The sequence below is a fragment of the Ochlerotatus camptorhynchus genome, unplaced genomic scaffold (assembly GCF_037179485.1).
Source record: "Ochlerotatus camptorhynchus isolate MF236.1 unplaced genomic scaffold, CSIRO-AGI_Acam_v1.1 ptg000423l, whole genome shotgun sequence".
NCBI lineage: Eukaryota > Metazoa > Arthropoda > Insecta > Diptera > Culicidae > Ochlerotatus > Ochlerotatus camptorhynchus.
Window position 1 is genome coordinate 1215018 of NW_027040909.1, and position 27332 is coordinate 1242349.

The window sequence follows — 27332 nt, forward strand, 5'->3', positions numbered from 1 at the left end:
CAAGCGGAACCTAAAGAAGACCAAAAAAACTGCTAAGGGCGAGCAGCAGTTCAAGGCAAACTGGTTTTCTGCGGCGAAGAAGGTGGACAAGGTGGCTGTACAAAATCTGATGGCAGGGGTCAAGCGTAAGGCCCGGCAATTTGGATTTGGAAAAGCGGAAGCCTAACTGAATATTTTTCCTGAATTTTATACTAATTGAACATGAAAAAGAAATTTAATTTTATTTTTTAAATAAACGATTTCACCGATTTACACGCGTTTTCCCTTGACCAAATTTTGACCGTATCACCCTTTATCACTGAAAAAAAAATGAGGACTTGCTTGCCATGACACACATGAATCTGGGGATGAAGGAGCATCTGAATCGAAAGTTTCCTGTTAAGGACCTAATTTTGATTTCGACTTTACTTGACCCTCGATTTATGAACCTGAAATGCATTAAAAGTGCTTTGGATGAACGCTCGATTACCAATTTCTTGTACGTACTATATGATAAGAATTTATTGTACGGACATCATTAAAAACGAATATTCAAATGGGTTTCTAATCGGTAACTACATCAGATGAATGCGATGAACTTCCTTCTAACTCATCTTCCTCGTTGCTCAGTCTTGCTATGAAGCACTCAAACGTTGAAGATAGTGTGACTTCTGTCATCGAGAAAGAGTGCACCGCATATTTGGCTACGTCATAACCGAACAACGTTGTAGATGGAGATATTCTCTGCTTTTGGAAAATTAGAAAGCTTGGCAGCCTTGGTTCGCAAGGTCTCGCGAAAGGTTATGTGTATGCACACCAAGTGAACGAGTTTTTAACATAGCTGGGCCGACCGTATCTGCACGTCGGTCAGGCATCCACCATAAGAATGTGGATAAAACATTCTTAATTCATGACAATTACAGCATTTGCAAAAATTGAATTATGCAATAATCACTGGCTTACTGACGAGGATCGGATTTACATAAAGGTGAATAAGGGACTATTATTAACAACACGCTGAAATTTGACCTTTTTTTTAATCTCTAACAGGTCCAAGTTGTGCGGGATTCTACGTATATCCGAAAGACTTCATCTTCAATTACATAAACACAAGTTATATGACTACAATGCGCGTACATTCAAATATGCATCAGAGTAATAAAAGCACATCATTTATCACTATCAACATGAAGTAATGAAATTGGGTTGTTAGCGGAATGCTTCAATAAAACAGCAAAAAGATTATCTTCCATTTAATTCCACTTAATTAATTTTGGTATCCATGACAGATACGTATTTCGACTACAATGTGCAGTCTTCATCAGTGTCATTCCCACTAAAGAACTATTCAAAATCTAACCCCCTTAAGTACTCATCCCCTAGGTATAAAAGTCAAGATCACAGGTATAAAAATGAAACTACAATGTGTTGAATCGGAACCTACCTAACTAATTAAAACCAAAGATTTAAGTAAACTAAAGGAGTCAAATCTATTCAACTCTCTAATAAGGAAAATCCCAAAGGCTTGGTAGCCATCATAATGAAGTAATGAAATTGGGTTGTTAGCGGAATGCTTCAATAAAACAGCAAAAAGGTTATCTTCCATTTAATTCCACTTAATTAATTTTGGTATCCATGACAGATACGTATTTCGACTACAATGTGCAGTCTTCATCAGTGTCATTCCCACTAAAGAACTATTCAAAATCTAACCCCCTTAAGTACTCATCCCCTAGGTATAAAAGTCAAGATCACAGGTATAAAAATGAAACTACAATGTGTTGAATCGGAACCTACCTAACTAATTAAAACCAAAGATTTAAGTAAACTAAAGGAGTCAAATCTATTCAACTCTCTAATAAGGAAAATCCCAAAGGCTTGGTAGCCATCATAATGAAGTAATGAAATTGGGTTGTTAGCGGAATGCTTCAATAAAACAGCAAAAAGGTTATCTTCCATTTAATTCCACTTAATTAATTTTGGTATCCATGACAGATACGTATTTCGACTACAATGTGCAGTCTTCATCAGTGTCATTCCCACTAAAGAACTATTCAAAATCTAACCCCCTTAAGTACTCATCCCCTAGGTATAAAAGTCAAGATCACAGGTATAAAAATGAAACTACAATGTGTTGAATCGGAACCTACCTAACTAATTAAAACCAAAGATTTAAGTAAACTAAAGGAGTAAAATCTATTCAACTCTCTAATAAGGAGTTTACTATCAACATATAAATACATAACGTACTTTTCTTATACTTAATAAAAAGGTTGCTTACACTTTGCTATACGACTCCACCCCCTGCAAATGTAAATAAGCACTTGATTCACTTTTCTAAACAAGTTCTGAATGCACGGCCAATGAGAACGACTCAAAATTGAGTAAGAGTTACTCATATTTGAGTTCAGGTTACTCAAATTCACGAAAACGTAGCTCACCCATAGAATGAGTCAATTTTCCGACGCTTTTTCGAGGAAAACTACTCGAATATGAGGAAAACTGAATGTGGTTGTAGTCGTTCCACTAGTGCACTTCTAAACGTGTGTAAAATTTTCTTAAATTTTCCACATATTCAAGAAGATTTTCCCGGGAAAGTGTCGCAAAATTTATTCACACTATGAGTGACCTACGTTTTAGCGATTTTGAGTAATCTGAACTCAAATGTGGGTAGCATTTTTTGTACATGTGGGATTAGTTAGAAAAGTATTTTTTTTTCTAAATCATTAAAAATAAACTCACGCCGACCCACGCCGCCACGCCGCCGCCGCCGAAATCAAACGGCGTGACGCCGCCACGCCACCGCCGCCGGCAGAAAATAACATATCACGCCGCCGCCGAAAATATTTTGATCGGCGCACAGGTCTAGTCCGAAATTGTTGGTAACGATTAATTAAATACTTGAATACATATTATTACAGATCGGTTTCGAAATTCTGGAGGATGAAATGAGAGGATAGTGGTGCCAGTTATGTAGTGGTAAGCGTGACTGCCTCTCACTTCAAAGGGCCTGGGTTCAATCCCAATCAGCATCGTTGGGATTTTCTGAGACATAAAATCTTTGATCACGCCTTCCTTCGGAAAGGAAGTAAGCCGTTGGTCCCCGGTTCATAAGTTGATGGGTCGATAGGTGTGGGAGCTGCCTCCCTGGTGTCAGTAGCATTGGTATACAGACGGAAAAACGAATCAAGGAAATGAGAGGAAATCTGTATTTTGAGTAAGAATTGGACAATTACTGAAAGGTGTTGACTTGAGCATGAATCGGAAGAAACGAAACAGCCAATGGTTGAAAAGGCCTCTAATAAAGAATTAAAAGGGGACAGCCCCGGCGTGGTGGTTAACATTAATTACTCTCACGCCAAAGTCACGAGTTTAAATCTCATCACCGAACAAGTCACGAATGGCTCAAGAGTGTTGAAGTTACTATAATAATGATAAAAATGAAGAAGATCAAAAGGATATTATTGTTTAGACAAAACGAATTCAAAGTGCAGCAAACAGGAAGTAATATAAGGAATGTTCGTGACAAAATCTGTACACACAAGCTTTGGAATAAAACAAATTTACTGTCAGTTTAATCCAGGATATTTTTTTTTTCTTCATCGCTATTCATTAAAAAAAAACAACTTATCATTACTTAATAAGGCTGCAATAAAAATTGACAAACTTTTAAGTTTACTCCACCCATTAAAGTGCAGACCTTTCTGGCACCAATTTTACTGCTTTTGTCCAAGATTTTATTTTTTTTTCATCACTTACAAATATGATGTGCGTTGTTTCATCTTGCCGCATAAATGGATTAAGTTGAAACACACATATTTTTTAATTTATTTCTTCATCAACAGGCTTCTTGGCCCCAATGATGGATAAGTTGTTGCCTGTGAACTAAATAAATATACATTAAAACTACACATATGTTTCAAATAATCTAAAAACATTAAGAAATCTAGCAAGAGAAGTCACGCAAAACGTTAAAATCAAATTGACTGACAACCCGGTTGAAAACTCTCTGTATCCCAGTAATGGCACTGTTCATTCCGTAATTGGTGCGGTGAGGTTGAGGTCGTAGCATCGCATTGTTCCGTAGAGATCTTGGTCGCACATACAAGTTGATTCGTAGGATTTCAGGACAATCAACTCGACTCAGCAAGACATCAGAAACAAGCATAGCCTTAGCAACGTCTCTTCGTGGACTAAGTGTGCCCAGACAAATTAGCTGACATCGGTGCTCGTAGTTTGGGAGACGAAATGGATCCCGCTATGGTAGTCGACGAAGTGCGAATTGACCAAACCGCCGTTGCACTTATTCTAATCTCTCAATTCAATTTTGATAGTGAGGGCTCCAAACAGTCGAACAGTACTCCAATGTCGATCGAACTAATGCACAGTAGAGCGCCTTTAGACAGTAAATGACCGTGAACTCTTTTGTTAACCGGAAGATAAAGCCTAGAGATTTTGAAGCTTTATTCACTACGAACGACACGTGCTGCTTAAAGGTCAACTGGAAGTCGAGGATAATTCCCAAGTCCTTGATTTCGTTCACTCTTAGCAGTGATACTCCAGAAAATGAATAATCGTGGAGTTTTGGATCTTTCAGTCGAGAAAACGTAATAACTGAGCATTTTGCATTATTTACGGTCATACGATTCATCTGGCACCAATGAGCGAATGCATCAAGTTGTTGTAGAAACTGAGCGTCAACCTCAGAACGAATCTTGAAATATAGCTTGAAGTCATCAGCAAAAGAACGCCTTGGTCCATCCAGCACTGCATTGACATCGTTGAAGTATAAAAGGAAGATGAGTGGTCCAAGATGACTTCCCTGCGGAATCCCTGACGTGATTGGAAATGAAGCTGAAGTGGATTCGCCGATGACTACTTGCGAGCGACGACCGTTCAAGTAGGACTGGAAACAATCCAAAAGAGTTCCATGAATTCCAAGCTTTTCAAGCTTCGCTACAGCAATTTCATGGTTGACCTTATCAAATGCTGCGGATAAGTCCAAATTTAGTACATCCGTTTGTGCTCGTTCAAGCATACTGTTGGTTACGTAAGAAGTGAGACATAAACGACCGGGAATGAAACCATGCTGGTCTGGGCTTAAAAATTGCTTGCAATGAAAGAATAAATTTGCTTGTTGTTTGTACTGAGAGAGCTCTCTTTTCACGAGAGCTCAATATCGCTCGATAGAACGTAACTCCGGGCAGTTAGGTCTCGATTCAACTTACGAGCACGTGTTTTAACCGTCACATTCTGCTTATCATTGCGGTTCGGCACAGTTTTCACTTTGAATGACTTCATTCCGTGTCGATGCTTCGAAGTATGCACGAAAATTAGCGACATTTTAATTTTACGCGCAACAGTACGTACCGAAAGATCTGGCTATCTCCGATATATTTGTTTCACCTTCACGTCCTTCTGGTGGTTCCTCAAATCCATTTTTGTTCCGCTTCCCGTGTTCTTAGCTGTTGTCAAACGAGTATCGAACGATTTTAAAACGCTATGAACAAGGCTCGCAGGAAAACTAGGATTTTTGGCAAGTTTTCTGGTGGAGAGATCCGGACGTCATTGCAACCTAACAAAATTAATTTTCAGACTTACTCATCTTTCGACTTTATATTCGACTTTGTTTTCGACGAAGAAGACTAATGTAAACAGCGGTTGTATTTTCAAAAAGAACAGAAATACTTCCGCCATTCTGTGAAATATTTCACTCGTTGATGAGATATTGCAGGAGATTTACGTGTTTAGGGGTGTCCAGATTTTGCCGTAAACAAGCTTTATGTACCATTTATAGCACTTATTTCATCTCCGTAATGCATAGTGAACCATGAATTGAATATAAACGGTCAAAACGAATCGTTTACGTTAAGCAAGGTATTCAGCAAAGAGTATCTTTAAAATTTAAAATAGATTTTCGCATACGTTTTGTTCTCGAGTGATTGAAGTTTTTCGGTTGTGTTATTATGGACCGGTGATAGCATTTTATTAGTTTTATATCCCATGCGCGATAATTTAATTTGATTGAATAAGATTTTGCAAATGTTTTGTTCTCGTGCTACTGATGCGATGGTGATTGGTGTGATCTCGCATTTCCATTTGTTACTAGGTATGATCTCGACCGCGCTGATCTATTGTTCGGTTGCTGTGATGAGCCACGCCTTTTTTTCAAGCGAGTGTGGTGTATTCATAGAAGAAAAGATAACAATTATGCAGTGCATGAGCACTCCACCAATCACCAGCTAGTACGGGTGATGAATAATATCCGAAGTAAAAAAGCTGTATCCAAGTCCACAGCCATGGCCTTGAAAAGGCGTTTGACAATGTTTGGCATGACGGACTTGTGTACAAGCTTTGTAACTTCAACATCCCTTTACATCTGGTTAAAATCACCCGTAACTACCTCCAGCAAAGGTCGTTTAAGGTACCGTTGAATGGTTGTCTTTCAGACACGTTGTCCTTCCCAGCCGCAAGGCAGTCTGTTGGGCCCGTTGCTTTACAGCATCTACACTTCCGACATTCCTCCCCTCGGAGACGGTTGCGTGTTTTTCCTGTTCGCAGATGATACCGCAATAGCCGTCAAAGGAAGGATGCCACGCGAAATAACTAACAAATTTCAACGATGCCTTAACGCCTTTGCTGATTATGCCACCACGTGGAAACTAAACCCGGCTCCATCTTGTACTGTAATCATGGATGGCACAAGGATTGAGTGGTCTACCGAAGTTACCTATCTCGGGATGTTGTTCGATGAAAAGCTCCTCTTCCGTTCGCATGTAGAGAAAACTGTAATCAAGTGTTCTGCCTTGGTTAGATGTCTGTATCCGCTGATTTGCCGCAGATCCCGCCTCTCAAAGGTGAACAAACTGGCTGTCTACAAACAAATCATAGCACCTGCGATCCTCTACGCAGCTCCGGTGTGGGTATCATGTGCACAGACTCACAGGAACAAAATTCAGGTCGCTCAGAATAGAGTGCTGAGGATGGTTCTTGATAGTCCTTTCGACACTAGAATAACAAATTTACATGAAGAGGCAGGCATTGCCAAAATAGATTAAAAAATAACGAAATTAAGACTCAATTTGCACAAAAATGTAATTTATCAGAACATGCTTTGATAAGCAATTTGCATATAGTAGGTTAGGTGTAAATAGTAGTTGTAGTTGTAAATAGTAGTTATAAGTAGTTTCCTTTATCAATTTAAAACAAACCAATCCCACCAAGGTGGTCATTCTCTAAAACAGGCCTGATAGGACTAGGAACTGTAATTAATAATTAAAATGTCAAATGTATTAAAGTTGAAAAGACGCATCTGTGTCACTTGAAAATTCATACATGTAAACCACACAAACACAAGAAATAAAGATCATTTAAAGTCAAGTGCATGAGCATTGCCTTTGACTGATTGTAGTGAATGACCGGGATTGGTGCCAAGCAAGAATGAAAATAATATGGAATAAATGTTAATAATCTCTAATCATGTTGTGGCTAGAATCCGCTGGAGGATAATATGCGCAGAATGACGGTCATTCATGTCGGTTTTCCGGTGGTTATCGTGGAGAATGTTGTGCAAAGAGCATTTCTATACGTTTTTTTTTGTATTAGCTCTGGGCCTGACCCGTGACTATTTAATGTTAAGTATTTCGCATACATTTTGTTCTCGAGTGGGTTATAAGTATAATCTAATGGGATTAGATATTTTCAAACTTTTTGTTCCGGGAATGTTGCTGCAATTGTGCTTTGTGTGCTGCTCTCACATTCCCTTTTATTTTTCGGTATGACCTCGATCGCTTATGGAGTATAGTTCGGTGATGGTGTGTTCTTATAACAATAGATAAAGCAGGCACATTCGGCCAAGCAGTTTTTGGGCTTGGTTCTGGATTGAATGGAGAGAGTGATTATTGTATCAGTAAAATAAATATGAAAATGATATGGAATAAAAGTTAATCATACCAAACTATCGTGCGCATGAACAGATTTTTCGGAGCTGTATGAGGAGAGCCGATTGGTTTGGTTGTTTTAGTCTCGGGCGTGGCACATGGTGGCTTAGTTAAATTGTTTTTAGGTTTTCACGTACGTTTTGTTCTCGTATTATCGGGGTTTTTCGGTTGTGTGGATGTGGATCGGTGGTCAGATGTTGTTGGTTGATCTCGATCGTATTACAGATACAATGGCGCTTGGTGTGCTCTCGCATTTTCCTTTGGTTTTTTATTCGTTTATTTTGATGAGCCACACATTCATGTAGTTTTGAAGATTGGCCTTTGGCTGATCGGAGTGTGTGATCGATATTGGTAATTAAAGTACCGTCCGGGAGATTTTGAAAATTATATAGAACAATGGTTAATCATATCAAATTATCGTGCATCTTTACAATTAATAGCACAACATTTTTTGTTTTTTTTTTCTTGATTTGTTTTCCGTCCATCTTGTTTTCCGTGCTGAGCACCAATGCTACCGGCGCCAAGGAGGATCTGGATCCTACCTATTGACCCATCAACTCATGAACCGGGGACCAACGGCTTTACTTCCCGTGATCAGAGATGTTATGCCTAAGAACATCCCGATGGCGCCGGCTGGGATTGAACCCAGGCCTGCGGGGGTGAGCGGTAATCACGCTTACCACTACATCACCGGCGCCGCTTAGCACAACATTTGTGACACAGATGTTACAAAACTGCCATTGGATCTATTGATATAAATTATTAAAATTTATTTTCAGCATTTCGATCATGGACCATCTTAAGATTTATTTTATAATGATTCACTTTTTTCAGCCTTCGATCAGGTAAATCCATCAAAATTGTAATGCATGTTTACACTGATTTATTAAAAACTAATTTAAATTTTCCGTAACATAACAACACATTGTAACAAAACCAAAATCACATCGCTTATCAAGGTAATTCCTGATTATACAAACCAAAACAACTAACAAAATTTCCTGTGATTTCATTGATCAGCACACTCTGACTCAGACTTTGAGATTAATGCAGCATGTGAAACAACGATTCGGCTCAATGGCTGAGAGAGAGAGCAGAATTTAATGAACTCATTCTCAGCATTTGTCAATTCTCGTGCTGAGTTGAGTCGCATCATCGTTGATATTGAAAGTAACGAGCCAGAAGGGCTACGTTCAAGATCCCCCAACCTCTGGTCAAGCCACGGAGGTCGACTGGAGTGGGCAATACACGCCGCTTTTGTCACTAGCTCACCTTGTGATTTGAATTTCTCATGGTTAACCACCGACCTCGGCAGGACTCAGAACAACCGATCACTTACCTTGTTTAGCCTAAAAACAACGAACGGAAAATAAACCTTCATCTGCCGAACTTGCTGGCTCTTTTGATCAAAAGGAATATGGTATCAGAAAGAGATTTTAAGTTTGAATTCCGTATAGTGAAGCCTAATTCACTAATTCACTGTAGCGCTGGGAATTGGAAGGAGAGACGACACGTACCTTTCTGCTTCGTGGTGGTTTCACCGAATGGTGCTGACAGTCTCGAGCAGTGAAATAAACGACGGGGACGGCAGTGGAGAAGTATGCCGTATCCTAGTGGTCTCTGCCACGTGGGTTCAACGTACAGTGAAGTCCATCGAATCACCCTTGCAGATCGTTAGCGGTAGATCGCAAGCTGAGTTGTTCGGGATGATATTAACGTACTGGCACGCTAGGAAACAGCAGGACGGTAAAGTGAGCCAAACGGTAACTCACTCGTACCGTGTAGCATGGTACAAAACGGACCTCGTAATCGCAAACTTTTCTGTGTTTGGGCTATTGGTGCACGCAACGGATTACTCGTTAGATTAACCTAACCACCAACTCACTATGCTGCTCCTCGGAGCGTAACTACACCGTGTCGACCGAACTTGGTTATATTGCGAGGGTATTTTTTTTTCGACTTCTGGTTTGTTTCCCAGTCCCGACTTAAGTGCCTCCATCTTCCATCATTTTCCTTTTCCCAGATCATCCTCTCATCTTTCCTCCCGGATCCAGTGTTCATGTGCATGTGGCGGTACCAATTTCCCCTTTACAGCGCTTACTGCAACAAAGGCTTTTATATCACTAGCTTTTTGTTGGTGGCTCAATAGTAGAACTATTTTTAAATTTAAGTTAACAATACTAGTTTTTTTTAAATAAATTATAAGGTATAAACTATTCTTAGTTATCAATAAGAACCAGCAAAAGCTATTTAATAAGAAATGATGTCCACAAAATCTACAAATTAAGTTCATCTGATCTATTATTACGATTTCAAGTGGATCGGTATCAATATCGCCACAGTCCTACTCGTACTGAGAGGCTGGTAGGAAAATGAAAAATTGTGAGTTATGCCTCTCAAATACTAGTGTTCATTGATACGAATATTTGCAACATTGGCTGAAAACATTCCTATAAATTTACTATCATTGTTCTTGATTTCAGTTTGCTAACGGGTAGGAACCTCGACCGTGCGTGATCTATAGTTTGGTTAGGTACGTGTGATGAGTTTAGCATTTGCTCATTTTGAAACATAATTCAGAATTCCGGAAAGCGTGGAAAGAGTCATAATAATTGTATTTGTTTTAGTCTTTTCTAATAAAGGTAAAGCTGGTGAAATTTTAGATCATTGTGTTTGAGCCCACACCATTACACTTATTAAACGCAATTGGAAAAAAAAACATTAAATTTATTTTCATTATTGATTACCACTTAAAACGCAATGTGCGATGATTTAAGCGTTTATTTATTAAAAATAAATAAATACCATGATCGCGATTGAACATGCAGGATAGGCATTTGGCTAATTTCGCTGTGTTTGAAATAGTCGCTCACGATTTCTACGGTTGCATATGCTACACTATGTTATGATTGGTGGATGGATGTTAAGGATGATGTTAAGATGTTAAGGATTATTTTGATGTTTTATTGTATTATATAAAGCACAAAATCGCTTTCGAAGGTGTGAGAACTCAATCGAAGAGGTGTGAAATAAAAATAAATCAATATTGACGGTCAAATATGAAGTTTGCTCGACTCGGGTGCAAAAACATAATTGAGTCCTGCTGGAAGAAGAAATGAGGATTTATCAAACGCTGCTATATTGTAGAAAGTCGCTACTGATAGAACTCGGGTGAAACGGTACGAAAAACTACTTGTTTAGGAAAATATTACGTAGGGGAAATGGATGTAATGTCGGCCTAAATGTTCCTAATTTGGGCCCATACATAAATTCAGCAATCGACAAAATTTTCAGTAGCGACCATAAGCCATTTCCCCTACATACACTTGATCCAGTTTTGAAAAGAACGAGGACATCATTTCATTTGAATAGCTTTTTGTACCCAGGCTTGAACGACCGTCGTTGTGATGAAAGGGGCTCGGTGGCCTTAAAGCGACCAATTTTGCTTTCAAAGTCATTGCTCTAAAACATGTAGCGGAAAATGGCTTTAATGTTGGCCTATGGATCCAAGATTGGGCCTATCGCTAAAAATCTGCTATTTATCAATTTTATCTAGATAAACGCGTCATTGAGACGGTACTACTGGATATTTATGTCGCTTTTGAAATTTTAATCGATTGCTGAATTTATATATGGGCCAAAAATAGGGGCATTTAGACCAACATTACATCCATTTCCCCTATCTGCCAAAGAACAGTAATTTTTTTTACTAAGCGAAAACTATTAATTTTTAACTTTTTCATTTAGAACTAGCTATAACTATAAATAACTATAACTGCGTTGAAAAATTGTTTGGATTATGCAAAAAAAAAACTGCCAATTAAAGGGTGGGTGATCCAGTAGAGGAAAAACTTAGACAATTTATTTATTATAAAATAAACAATCAATGTAGGGAAAGTGGATCTAATGTTGGCCTATATGCCCATAATTTGGGTCCATATATAAATTCAGCAGTCGACTAAATTTTCAATAGCGACCAAAAATATCCATTAGTACCGTCCCAATGACGCGTTCATCTAGATAAAATTGATAAATAACAGATTTTTAGCGATGGGCCCAATCTTAGATCCAAAGGCCAACATTAGAACCATTTCCCTTACATACAATTGTCATACGGCAATCTATAGCTTATTTATTATGCTCTATTTTGGTAGAAAAATATTAAAATTTATAAAAAAAATTAAAATGTTCCAGTAGTTGTTGTAGTTACAAACTTGGGTCCCTATAATAGTGGAACGCATTGGTTTCTTATGAATTCCACTATTATTGGAAATGTGTCAAAATCTTAAGAAAAATTAATATGGTTCATATATTTTTGGAAACATTTTAAGATTGAAATTTGCAATTCTGCTTTATTTTAGGAGACCTAGGTACCGATGAAAAATATCCTTATCGAGTTTTCCCTCATTATTCCAGCACAAAGCCTATACCACAGACAAACAGACATAACACATGGCATATTTCTCACTGTAAAACATCGTCGCTAAAACATTACCGCCATCTGTTGAGTACACTGTGGTTTACGCAGTAGTACGCAGAACAGATGGCGGTAGTGTGTAAACGTCAAAAGCAAGGGAACTAACTACGCGCGCCACAGGTGGTGGTACTACCAACTATGATACTTTTAAATTGGCCGTTAAATTGCCTGTTCGATGAACAACTTGCGAGTGTTATGTCTGTTTGTCTGTGCCTATACCGTATCTATAGGTACAGTAAAACGGGGTATCTTTGATAATGCGGGTAACTTTGATAGTATAATATAAAGATTAAATTTACTCGCTGCGCTTTTTCTAAATTAGAAATATTGGTTCCATATTGTAGCTAAGGGTATTCCCGTTGATATCGTACATTGTTTTTATATAGTATGTGTAACATATTTTACAAACAGATTATGAAACCATATTCGTATTTTTCACCTGTTTGAAAAAGCACTCAAACCATCATTTATGAAATGTATTTCTGATATAACCATCACAAATTCAACGTTATATTCTTATTGCCTATAATGTTTTCTGATTATATACTCATTCAAAGTTTCATATTTAAAGAACTGAAAAGTTTGAGCTTCACGATTTTTTTTTCTACATTCATCGAGCATTATCAAAGTAACCCCAAATCAAAATACTGAAATTCGGTCAAACAAATTAACAAAAAATGCATATGCTTTAATTTCTGTTAAACAAATAACTAACGAATTAATTCCTGGACCCTCAGTACTTGTTTTAAAAATATAAAATTAAAAAAATATTCATTGCTGTAAAAAATATTTAGAATATACTTTAAAAAATAATCAATGTTACCCCGTTTTAAAGTACTCAATTATTGCTGGAACACCTACCTTAATCATAAATTGGTATAACTTAACCACATTAAAAATCAAGATATAGCTTTACCACCTGTCATTTATTTGCTTGCATTATTTCAAACGACTATTATGCCAAACAACTTTATGTCAAATGACCATCCGCCTTCATCCATATGCCGAAGTGATGGCGTTTCAATGTGTTTGGCTGGAATTTAAATCAAGAAGTAATATCTCAACAATGTGTGAATCTTTATCAAATCCGACGTATGAATAGGTAAATAAATTTAGAATGCATCTTTGATAGAAATATATAATATTGGTTAAAACATGTTCGAAAAAGAGAATTAAAATGCGTGTGCTTAAGGTGTAGAAATTTAATATTAATCCTGGTTTCCTAGAAATTATACAACCAGTCTTAACTTTTTGCCATTACATGTATACCTAGTGCTTACATTCTTCAAGTTCTCTCATCATCGACCCTGACGACCGAAGGTGATCTTGCGTTGTATCCACGAGCAACATACTAATTAATTTGCTCACAATGTACGCATCTCAGCCAATCAGTTGCAAATTCATTCCGACAAGCATCAACAGATGTTTGCCTTTGGAAGCGACTGCACAGTGGTCGGAAATGCCAATTTGGTGAACTTAATTGTTTTGTGGTCAAACCGTTGACTTAATCCAAAAACTGTCTTCAGAAGAATTGTTCACAAAAACATTGCGCATATTATGACAATTACCAATATTTGTCATGGCATACTATTAAAAAAAAATAAAAAAATAACTTTTTTCGCAAAAGAGATAGAAGAGTAGTTTCTTCAGCAAAGTTGTAGTACTTGTAAAAATATGAAACTTTGCTGAAAACATCAAATTTGTATGACGAATACTTGTGAAGATATGAAGCGTTTTTGATGGAAACCCCCTTAAATTCAATTTTTTAAGTATAACTTTTTTTATAACAGTTTTTTAAGTGAACAATGTTCTAAAAACGTAAACAACATACAAATACATGTTTTTGCTGGAGACAGTATGTGGCTAAAATCATCCCTTTCAAAGTTATAGTATTTTTTACATTTATTTTTCCTTAATTTCAGCTGCATATAGGGGAGAAGGTGGCAAACCGGGACACAGCACCAAGTACTCTTTTTAAAGTTTAGACTCTGTACTACAAAGTAGTGAAGGTTTGGTTAGCGCCAATTCATAAATGAGTGAATAAGGGCACGTTGAATGTTCACGTGTTTGGCCTTTTTCTATATAAAAATAACCCTGCCTCCTCATTTATGAACGGTAAATTACGGATTATAGAAACAGATATTATCAAACTCATCCGTGAACAAAAAGGAAATTTTCTGTATGTATGCATTAACAAAAAAAAATGATTAATTTGAACAAAACATTTTCTAAGTGAGTGAGTGAGTGAGTGAGTGAGTGAGTGAGTGAGTGAGTGAGTGTGTGAAAAATCGCTGATTGTGACTCTCATGAAGTGAAATAAACAACTTTTATATGTCAAACACATTCTTTGCAACCTCTTCTTTTATTTTACCTATTCAAAATATGACCATAGCATCTGATTATTTCATAATAAAAAAAAACATTGTTTTAGTTGAAATGATTATTTGCAACCTTGCATATGACCATGATTAATGGCAAAGTTGTTAATGCTGTTACGACCACCAAATCAGCACAGCGATGTAATATCTGCAAGGCTACATCCACTCAAATGAATAATATTCAAAATGTTCTTTTGCGACTTATCAATGAAGAAGTATTTCAATAAAAGGCGTATTTTTCTGGATAAGGGGCTGGCAGAACCCTTTGATATTTGGAATGCAGGTCCAAGTCAAGCAGTACATTTCATTCGAAATGTAATACCTGGCTGGGAAAATGCTGCAGTCTATGTCGGTCACTTCATAAAATAGTGATACGACATAACTGATAAAGCAATATAAAAACAATAGATCAAAGTAATGGTCGCAGTGATGAATATACCCAACACGAAAAAAAAACCCAATTCTCTTGGTTTTACTTGCCCGCCACGGTCTCTAAGATTTAAATGCACGGTTCAGACATAATTCTCCATTTCAATGTTTCTATCGGACTGACCACTTTGTCAAGCAGTTTTGGCGTGACTTTCTACCAGCGATTTCACAAAACGGGACCAACTAAATTTCATTTTTTATGAAACGCACAAATGTGGGCTACTTTTCTTGTGGTTCTAGAAGAAAAAATCTCAAAATAATGTTATGTTTCAAAGTTTGAGTGGTAGTAAACGTCATTTTAACTGCTCGAATGAAGTGGTTACTTTTCTGAAGAGACACAAAAGTCGCTAAATAAAGTAATGAAAAGGTTCAGATCACACTCGAAAATCATCACGAGCTACAACAAACGGTGATCTCATGCGGCGACTATTAGTTTCTTCAGATCCACTTATTGCTGGTTTCCGTGTAAAATCTCAGAAGAAAGACAGAGAGTTTTCCGAAGATGCACAGTTTTCGATAGATTTTTCAGATAGCGAAGGGGAAACAGATGAAGAGCGAAACTTTTTTTATTTTTTATCATGATAACTTCTCAGAAAAATTATTTTTTTTAAATTACAGATAAGGGCCCATGCATTAATTATGTCACGCTAAATCGAGGAGAAATTCACCCCCCCCCCCCCCCCCCACTTACTCAGCGATCAGCAAATCGCTGATTATGACTCATAGAAAGTAAAATTTACAGGTTTTATGTTTCAAACGCATACTTTGTAACCTCTTCTTGTAAGTTACAAGTAAAACATGTCATCATACCATCTTTTGGTTTTATTATTCCAAAAATCGTTATTTTAGCTGAAATGAGTATTTGCAACCATGGTCATATGTAGCCTATATTCGACTCGGATCCGACGACCATTGATTTCGAATTCCGTTGGCCGAAGATTTTGGATCTTATTATCCACATGCTCTTTGAGGGTAACTTCAGTCGTCTCACTAGCCAACTGAATTCGCACGGGTCAGCAGTATCTTGTTGAGGATGCTAAAGGATTTGTTAAGGATGGAAAATAGTTCACCACCGCTTTAGTTTAACTCTTTTCTAACCAAAATTTATATTGACAACTGGAGTAAACTAAGCACACAAAGTGCTTGTCTTAGAAAATGTTTTGTTCAAATTAATCATTTTTTTGTTAATGCATACATACAGAAAATTTCCTTTTTGTTCACGGATGAGTTTGATAATATCTGTTTCTATAATCCGTAATTTACCGTTCATAAATGAGGAGGCAGGGTTATTTTTATATAGAAAAAGGCCAAACACGTGAACATTCAACGTGCCCTTATTCACTCATTTATGCATTGGCGCTAACCAAACCTTCACTACTTTGTAGTACAGAGTCTAAGCTTTAAAAAGAGTACTTGGTGCTGTGTCCCGGTTTGCCACCTTCTCCCCTATATGCAGCTGAAATTAAGGAAAAATAAATGTAAAAAATACTATAACTTTGAAAGGGATGATTTTAGCCACATACTGTCTCCAGCAAAAACATGTATTTGTATGTTGTTTACGTTTTTTTAGAACATTGTTCACTTAAAAAACTGTTATAAAAAAAGTTATACTTAAAAAATTGAATTTAAGGGGGTTTTCATCAAAAACGCTTCATATCTTCACAAGTATTCGTCATACAAATTTGATGTTTTCAGCAAAGTTTCATATTTTTACAAGTACTACAACTTTGCTGAAGAAACTACTCTTCTATCTCTTTTGCGAAAAAAGTTATTTTTTTATTTTTTTCATAGTATGCCATGAAAAATATTGGTAATCGTCATAATATGCGCAATGTTTTTGTGAACAATTCTTCTGAAGACAGTTTTTGGATTACGTCAACGGTTTGATCACAAAACAATTAAGTTCACCAAATTGGCATCTCCGACCACTGTGGACTGGTCCCGCCTATCTGCGCCAGCAGAGGATCTGAACCTACTTGTAACTGAACAGCTCATTAGTTGAGCGAGCTCACGTTCGTTTAGCGGCTACATTGCGGTCGACCCACCCAGCCAAGTATCATTAATAATTTCCCATTTATTTGCCAATATGCAATTGTGCATTGACGGATTGTCGCGGTTTACCTGCGACAGCCGGTGGCTACTACTAAATACCCGTTCGTCGCGTCGGTCCGAGGTGGGTTCGGGAGGAGATCTTGTATTACAAGACGTTTAACTCGGCGCTCGCTTGTTGCCACCTTGATTCTGAAGGTGTGGGCGGCCAAGGGCCATGTGACTTCACAGCTGCACCGACCGACAAAAGCGTGCAGCTGAGTTATTGCACTTCAGTTACCTACCGTCATTGCGACGCGATCCAGTAGAGCAGCCGAGTCAGAGGTGTCTTTATTCTGAAGCAAACGATATAATTGCAAACGCCTCCGCTAATTGCAATTTAATCTGCCTCTCGATTGGCACGTTCCCGCCACGTAGTAGGTGTACACCTCAGCTGAGCGGGTAGTCGAAGCACGCATTCCCATTGCCATTTAAGGACCCATCGTCGTGACCAATTCAACCAGGTCGTTCCGTCGTTGTTGCCGCGCTCGGTCGGAATGGTGAATTTTAATTAGTCGCTAATAATCATTATAAAGCTATTGTTTTAATTTTACGTCAATTAGTCGTGTTCACGTAAGATGAGATTTTGCGGCAAGGAACCGAGCGGCACACGTGAATACGGGATTCCACTGGAAAATTGCAACTGCAGCTTTTGGGATGGTTTTAATGACCGCAGAAACATGACAATCGACGAGCTTCTCCACCATGCAAGAAGGGCTGTTCAGTTTATAAAACGGACAACGAAAATTTACTGTAAAGTTTTAATTTTTCATTGAGTTCGTATTGTTACTTCGAGGCATACATAGATTATGATCCGAACAAAATTATGCAATGCTTAAATTATTGATAGTTACTTCTAAATTAACAATCCAAGCAAGGCTTTTAAAAAATATGGGTTTACAAAATACCTTATAAACAATATTTTGTTCTTCATTATTTTTGTTTTCTCGCGTAAACAAACAAGGTTTTTTTCCTTTGAAAAATCTTATCCTTTACACTTGTCAGATCACTTTAAATGTGATAAAAATGTATCGACAGAGTTAATAGTCAGAACTTAAGTTATTTTAAGTGACTCAAATGCGTATATGCAAGTCAAATTTAATGAAGACTGACAGTGAATAGCTTAAACATACAGTATTAGGAAGAATCAGAATTATTGAGACATTATTGCAAATTTTCTGAAGTTGTAAACGTCGAACGAAAAATGTCACTGAAAATAATACAAAAAAAGTACATAATGTTTGTTCTGAAAAACTCACATTTATTTACATTGGTGTGTACAATATTTTAGAAAAACAGAAATCAAACAATATTTGACTTGAGTATTCAAGTTATTTTGACATCACTATAAAAATTGCATTTTAGAGCACATGCTATATAAATTCTCTTAAAACTTACATACATTGCTTTTTATTTTTTCACACGTAGCTTGAAAGAGCCGATGAAAGTATCAAACTAAGTAGTCAAATAATAAAGTTGTGACTTAAAGTCCGTATCCGTTTTATAAACTGAACAATCCTTACTATTTCTGGGCCGGCTTAAATTTCCCGCTCAATCACCATGTTGCTGTTGCTGGTCATGTATTTTTTCGCTCTCGTTGCCCGTTGTCGTTGCGCCACGTTTGACTCGCAATTACATAATAATTATTGACAAGCCGCCCTAGACGTGGACAGCCGCTCCTTGTTTATTATTGATGGTTTTTTGCTCCTGCTTCGCAGCAAGTTTCCTACCCTTAACGTCAAGCTCGCTGCAACCCTAAAACGGCAAATTGCGTCAAGTCGTGCAATCTCAACGGGTTCTCACACCTTCTCCTTTTGGCAGCGCGGCTATATTCCGTCAAGTCCAACCGGTTCTAAATTACCACCGGAAAGACCGTCCTCACTGTTGCATTGTTGCGCTAGTTTTACGCCGCCCTCGATCAATTTTGCAACAATTATCGATTTTGAATACATTATTATCGTACCTTTCACGTTCAGACAACCAGGTCAATAGAGAGCTGCTGTTGACAACGACACGACGACGACGACGACGACGATGTCTTTGAGACGTGATTGCGTTTAATCTCCCATCAAGTGGATGTACAACGTCTTGGAAAGGGGTGTGCGAGTGGGTGTTCTTATCATAAAGTTACAGAGAAGCTTTTAGTACAGAAGGCGCGTCAGTAAGGCACCGAAATAGATGTTATCGATGCCGCCATTGATAACAGACTCGGTTCGGCTTTGGGACTAAGAGTGGCACCAACAAAAGAAAATCATCGAGTGGTACTTACAAAATCAATAGCTCGAGCAGTAGCTCTATGGCTAATTGAGGGATTCCACTTACTAACTATATAATTAAAAAAAACCTGAATGTATCCACCTATGGTGAGATATGACCCTTCTTACATATTGATTTGATGCGTCGTATGATGGGGTTTGTTCCTTGAAAGGAACTGAAAACTACTCCGGATGCGTGTAATGTGATCCTGGGCTCTCAATATAAACACCATTGTACTTGTTTATGAATTCTCATATGATTTTAGGTGTCGCATTCAAGTCAGAAACTGTCCACTCTCCCTGAGGTACTCGGAACATGGCCGGATGTGGCCAATTTCATCCTGGACGCTCTTGTCTATTGTTTATTGTTTATCAGTCAACAGGTAAAATGTTTACCCCAATGACACTTGTTCTACAACTAAATACAAAACTAACGAATAACATAAAATAACATAAAACTCGTTTAAAACTACGCTTAATTGTTTCTCGTGACACGTTGAAATCGTACACATAATAACACCGGTTGAATACACGGGAAATGCTTCACAAAGGTTGGTGTAAGCCATAATTAGTTCTTGCCGGAGGGATGGTGATAAACGAGTGCGACCGAAAATTGCGACGACGTGTGTTGATGCCTAAGGGACTAAGAAGCGTAAGACTGTCAATGTTGCCTTGCAGAAGATCCCCAACAAAGCACGCTTTTGCCACGTTGCGTCTTGTTTCTACTAATTCCAGATTTATAAGTAGACAACGGCTTTCATAACTGGGCAGGTTGAATGGATCTCTCCACCTAAGATGACGTAGAGCGAACCGGACGAATTTTCGCTGAACAGCTTCGATGCGTTGAATTTCATTCTGGTATAAAGCTTTTAGGCAGTAAACGTCCTTGAACTTTTTTGCAAAGCGAAATAAAAATCCTAGTTGCGATGAGGCTTTAGACACTCTACAGGATAACCATTGATCTCCTTTTTGAGATTTATTAGATTTTTTGACTGGTACGAATGGAGATTTCTTTTATATGGCTTTCTCAGTCTAGGGTAATCCAATCAGTTGGCTTTGCATTTCCCGACGTTTCGACTGTTTATTGTGGCCTTTTTCAAGGGTTTACTAAAAAATATTACAATTTATAAATACTACTACTAACATTAAACGTTGATATAACATAAACATACGCAGTCTACTGATCGTCGTTAAATGTTGTTTGATGCCACGATAAGCTTGGAGGAGCTTCCTGTATGGTTCCTGTATTTTAAATGTTGTATTATGATACTATTTGGCGGTAACTTTACTGGACTTACATTGAGTTTGATTTTAATTAACATGGGACACTATACAACACTACACTTTACAACGCCCGATTACCCTAGACTGAGAAAGCATTATAAAAGAAATCTCTTTCTTCTCATGAGATTTGACATGTTACATGCAGTGATGGATTGCTCTTTTGTGGCTCTTTTATTATAGAATGCTGTCGTTAAATTCAGTTGAATTTTCAGTTAAACCTATCAAAATGCAAAATTCCCACACCGTAGAGCCACACTCTGTGTTTTCACTGAAGGTGCACTCGAGAGCGCTCTCAAGTACACCTTCAGTGAAAACACAGAGTGTGGCTCTGCTGTGCGGGGAGAATAATTTTGATAGGGAGATTGATAGCACTAATCTATCTATTTTAAGATTGGCTAACTGATTGGATTTAACGCAAGCATTCTATGTTAAAAAGTAATGAAAAAGTCCCAAAAGAGCATTCTGATGATGGAATTAACACGATTCAGGCCATTTCTAGCCTCACGACTCGGAAAATAATCCAGTCATATCTCCTGACCAGTTACAAAAAAATGTGTTTTATGGAATTACAATACCTCTCATTTGATGGGCTTTACATCTAATTTGGTCCAGGGGTTGCTGAGAAACGCGATCTCATCGTGCTGATTCGAATGGCATATGAAACTTGGCCCCCCAAACCTTGGATCGAAAGTCGGATTTCATAGCGATAAAGATTCTGCTCGAAAAAAATGCAACACTTTCTTTTTTTATTCCATGGGTCAAAATCGATAAAATTTTGAGTAAAACTAGTATACAGTGTAATGTTTACATTTGCAAAATCTCGTCACAATCTGTCAAGTGGTTATCGAGGTGGCTTCCAAGCGAGAAGTGCTTCGACATTATGGTAGCAGTCGTGGAAAATCCAGGCCAGTCCCACTGATGGATCGCGAAACAGTTTGGAATCAACAATTCGACCTTTCCCCGTGTGGTAAAACCGTTCAAGGAGACCCAGACGACCCAGCGGCGAGCTGGTAGCGGAATAAAAGCGAAGAAGACGACCGACCCCGTGAACGCAAAGAAACTGAGGGATTACTTCAAGCGCAATCCGAACCTATCGATTCGGGACATGGCCAAGAAGGTCCATTCTTCCGTCTGGTTCGTCCAGAAGACAATGCAGCGGGCCGGACTTTATGTCTTCAAAGTAAGGGAGGCACGTAAACGAACCGATAAACATAATACGGTGGCCAAATCCCACGGCAGGAAGCTGTACCGCGAGTGGTTGGTGCAGACGACATGCATCGTAATGGACGACGAGACGAACATCAAAGCGGACGCCCCCGGCCTGGAGTTTTCCGTTGGCAAGTCCCACCTGGATGTTCCGGAAAAGTTCCGAAAGAAGAAGGTCGACAAATTTGCCAAAAAGTACTTAGTGTGGCGGGCGATCTGTGGGTGTGGCAAATTCACCAAGCCGTACATACCGACCGGCACCATCAACGGCCAAATATATAAAAAAGAATGCCTCCAGAAACGCCTGCTGTCCTTCCTCCGGTCCCACGAAGGTGACACTCTGTTTAAGCCAGAGCTGGCATCGTGCCATTACGGAAAACTGGTGATGAAGTGGTACGAAGCCAACAATGTTGTTTTTGTGCCGAAGGAGGGAAATCCGCCAAACTTGCCAGAACTTCGCTCAATAGAAAAATTCTGGGCGATTATGAAGGGCAAAATTTACCACAATACCATTCCAATACCAAATAATTATAATGCAATACCAAAACATTACCACACAGGTATTCTTTTGGTATCCAAATATCATTTTTTGTTATTTGCACAGTATTTTGCAAACATGTTTTTTGTATTATTCTTTGGTATTTTACCTCTTATGTCAAGCTGATCAATACCAAATTTTGGTATCAGGTCAGAATTAGGTATTCATTGTGTGTGTGTGTGTCATCCTCTATCCCTCACCTAGCCGGGGGCGTTGGACAAGTAGAACTGCGAATAATTTGATCAAATCTCATGCTCCGTAATGGTGCACTTTATGTTGTGAAGATTAGTACTTCAAAAAGGGTAGCATTTGAGGCAAGACAGGGTGTCCTCAACGAGTTAAGGGAACAGGATGCACTAGAGGTCCACAACAGGTACAGCAAAACATCACATAGACGCCCTTATTCACACTAACTACTCAGGGGGTAGAAGGTCAAGAAGAGCCACCGCCGCCAACTAAAGCTTGAACCGGGTACCTGGGACTCCCACGATATACCCGCGGCAATGGTCAGCAGACGATGTCCTGTGCGTATTTAGTATGTAATATGTTTTATTTGGATACACAAAATGTTTGAACCCATGCGTCATCTAAACCATAATTTGCATCACCACAAATACACTTGTCAACAATCTTCAACTGGAGGTCAGAATTAGGTATTCATTAGTTATTTTCTCCTGCTCGGGTAGCGTTAAGTCCAAGGTGCGGGCATTTAGCCTAGGAGAGGAGGTTGAATAAACCAACTTTGCAAAAACATAGCTAATAATTCTCTGAGAGTTTCAAAAATATTCGACTTAACATTAATTTTAGGTGATCATTAGTCTTTATGTATAGGGTGTCCCAAAAAGTATAAACACATTTCGTCGCCATTTCTACCCCGATGAAGTTTATAAGCTGCTCATCAATATATGTTGTTGTTTACTTATTACTCAACAAGTTTGTGTGCACAAAGTGCATTGTTGTACAAAATCATCCAAATGCAAGGCGTAAGGAGATCGTGTATACCCAACCTAATAGTAAGGAGGTTGGCGAAAAGGGAGGAAGTAAGTATCGGAGCAGTCCGAACCGCTAAACGGAAGTTCAGTCAAAAAGTTACCTTCGAGGACACACCAAAATCTCAATGGATGGCAATCGTCGGTCCGTCGGTGATTGGCACTACACGGAGAAAACATAGTACCATAAAACGGGGTAACTTTGATAGTTTTCTGAAGTATATTCTAAATATTTTTAACATCAATTACTGCTTCTCAAATTTTATTTTTTTTTTAAACAAGTACTGATGATCTTATAGTCAATTCGTTAGTAACATGTTTATCAAAAATTATTGCATTTGCACTATTTTTTTAGTCTTGTGACCGAACATCAGTATTTTGATTTGATGTTACTTTTATAATTCTCGATGGACGTAGAAAAACATGCGTGAAACTCAAACAATTTAGTTCAAGAAATATGAAGCTTTGAATCAGAAGATATAATCAAAAAACATCATAAGGAATAAAAACACAACATTTGATTTGTGGTAGCTGTATCAGAAATACATTTCATAAGTGATGGTTTGAGGGCTTTTTCAAACAGGCAAAGAGCAAGAAAATGGTTTTTCAATACATAAACACTATATGCGATATCAAGGGAAATGCCCTAAGCTACAATATGGAACCAATGTTTTTAATTCAGAAAAACAGAGAATAAATTAAATCATTTAATTCTATTATCAAACTTACCCACGGTACCGAAAATTTGAGTTGTTTTTACTTAATATTGAGTTCAGCTCACTTTCAATCTTTACTGTTGTCAAAAAAAGTAACGAGAGATTCAACCAAACGATAGAGTTCAGCCCAATAAGTAACTTTTGAGTAAATGGAATATTCTAAAAGTTATGCGAATTAAACTTAATTTTGGGTAGAATATACTTAAGAGTAGGTTTTTTTGTTTGTGTTAAATGGAAATTACTATATGCGATTTACTCAAATTTAGGTAATTGGGCTGAACCCGGAATTGAGGGAAAAGTTTTTAATTTTGGGTGGTTTTTCGTCTCCGTGTAGATTGCGAAACAGAGACCGACGTTAAATATTGTGAGTGGCAGGGTAATTTCTCAAAATGGGATTATACCATCTGTTTTCTGTATATGGCCGTACGACTACGCCCATTTATTTAACACACGGCGGCTCTTGTTTTTTTTTTTTCTTTATTAAAGAGATTAATAAAGAAAAGATGGTCTAAGATTCGCTCCTCAAGCCGCTGCCATAATATACTATCAAAGTTACACACCTGTGTATATTCCTTATGGGCGGGGTTGCATCGCGCTTATGAGCGGCGCGCTTCGACCTTAACCAAATGAGAATTTAACATAAGCTCGACAATAATGGAATGAAGAAGCAAAATCGGTCGCTGCTAAGCCACCGAGCACATTTGATCACAACAAACCATTACGACTAACGATCGCTAAAGCCTGGCAACATGAAACTATTCAAATGGAAACGGTTTTTTCCCTGGTGCCTATCATATAATAACAGAAATATTTGATAAAGCATGGATGATTTCGGCAATAGTCACTGCGAAAAAAGTTACGTCATTTTTAAGGCAGAAAGCCGAATAACAACTAATTTGAAGAAAAAAAATCAAGATGTGGAAAAAGGTTTTTTCTCCAAAATCGCATTAATTTGAAAAATTATATTCCACAATAAATAGATAAATAGATAAATTTTTGAAAACCGAAATTATTGATGTTTTTATTATCGTAGAATTTTGAATTTTTAACACTACAGGACGGGAGTATAATTGGACTGAATGTTATACAGTGATAAAATAAACTTTGAAATTCTTGTAATTAGACAAAAATAGAACTCTTCTGAAATCCTTTTCCGTATAGGACTTTTGACAAGCTTTATTTTTTAATCGCAAGATTAGATTTTCAAATCAAATTTTCATTTCAAATTTTCAAGCAACAATTTTCAAGATGTTGAGGTTGGGCCAGTTTTTCACATTAAAGGGTGATACGGTCAAAATTTGGTCAAGGGAAAACGCGTGTAAATCGGTGAAATCGTTTATTTAAAAAATCAAATTAAATTTCTTTTTCAAGTTCATTTGGTATAAAATTCAGGAAAAATACTCAGTTAGGCTTCCGCTTTTCCAAATCCGAATTGCCGGGCCTTACGCTTGACCCCTGCCATCAGATTTTGTACAGCCACCTTGTCCACCTTCTTCGCCGCAGAAAGCCAGTTTGCCTTGAACTGCTGCTCGCCCTTAGCAGTTTTTTGGTCTTCTTTAGGTTCCGCTTGACAATAGCCCAGTATTTCTCAATTGGGCGGAGTTCTGGCGTGTTGGGAGGGTTCTTGTCCTTGGGAACCACCTGCACGTTGTTGGCGGCGTACCACTCCATGGCCTTTTTACCGTAATGGCAAGATGCCAAATCCGGCCAAAACAGTACGGAACAACCGTGTTTCTTCAGGAAAGGCAGCATACGTTTATTCAAACACTCTTTCACGTAAATTTCTTGGTTGACAGTCCCGGAAGCTATGAAAATGCTGCTTTTCAAGCCACAGGTACAGATGGCTTGCCAAACCAGATATTTCTTTGCGAACTTTGACAGTTTCATGTGCTTGAAAACATCTGCTACCTTTCCCCTTCCTTTTGCCGTATAAAACTCCTGTCCCGGAAGCTGCTTGTAGTCGGCTTTGACGTAGGTTTCGTCGTCCATTACCACGCAGTCAAACTTCGTCAGCATCGTCGTGTACAGGCTCCGGGATCGCGCTTTGGCCGTCGTATTTTGTTTATCATCGCGATTTGGAGTCACTACCTTCTTGTAAGTCGATAGTCCGGCTCGTTTTTTGGCTCGATGCACGGTTGTAGACGATACACCCAGCTTATTTGCGGCATCTCGGAGAGAGAGGTTAGGGTTTCGCTTGAAACTACCGGCAACTCTCTTTGTCGTCTCAGCGGCTTCCGGTTTTCGATTTCCCCCCGATCCAGACTTCCTGGCTGTCGACAAACGTTCCCCAAACACTTTAATTACATTTGTAACGGTTGATTTGGCAACTTTTAGCGATTTTGCCAACTTTGCGTGCGAGTAGCTCGGATTTTTGCGATGCGCGAGCAAAATTTTGATACGCTGCTCTTCTTGCTTGGACGGCATTTTGAAAACTGAAGAGTGAATTCCAAAATCAAAATAGGAGCAACATTCTACACACACACACCTTCAAAATGAGGGGTGTTCAGGTTTTTTAAATGCAAAATTGAAAGAAATACGTCAAGTTGATATTGACCAAATTTTGACCGTATCACCCTTTACTAAACTTTTCGAAATTTCAGACTTGGACTAAGGATTTTAACACATAGCACTTAACTTTTGAAGAAATGTTTAGAGAATTTTGATCGGAATGGCAAATGAGTTTTGGGGAGAATTTTAGTCCTCTACAATTCTATCTCTCTACTAGTGAGTCTCTAGAAATAATTCTAAGCAAATTCAGAGGATAATCCCAAACAAATGTGAAAATAAGTTGCAAGTAATTTTGAGAAGCATGTCAGGAAAACTGTAGGGAAAACTATGAGTGAATCCCAAGATACTTCAGAAGAGACTTTTTTAAGGAACCTGAAGGATTTTCCGGTAGCATTTTATAAGAATTCGGGAGGAAAAGTGAATTAACCCTACTACAAAATTAATTATGAAGTGGAAACAATTTTGAAACTACTCTTAATGATTACTTTGACCATCGAAAATCTCTTAAATGTTAATCAATCATTCAATTAATAAAAACAATAATT

At 38.1% G+C, this 27332-nt stretch overlaps 1 protein-coding gene across 1 annotated transcript in view; it reads right to left on the reverse strand.

Annotated features, from left to right (window-relative positions):
* The window catches only part of Pde8 (phosphodiesterase 8), a 379861-nt gene that overhangs the window by 323400 nt on the left and 29129 nt on the right, over positions 1-27332 (reverse strand). The window lies entirely within an intron of this gene.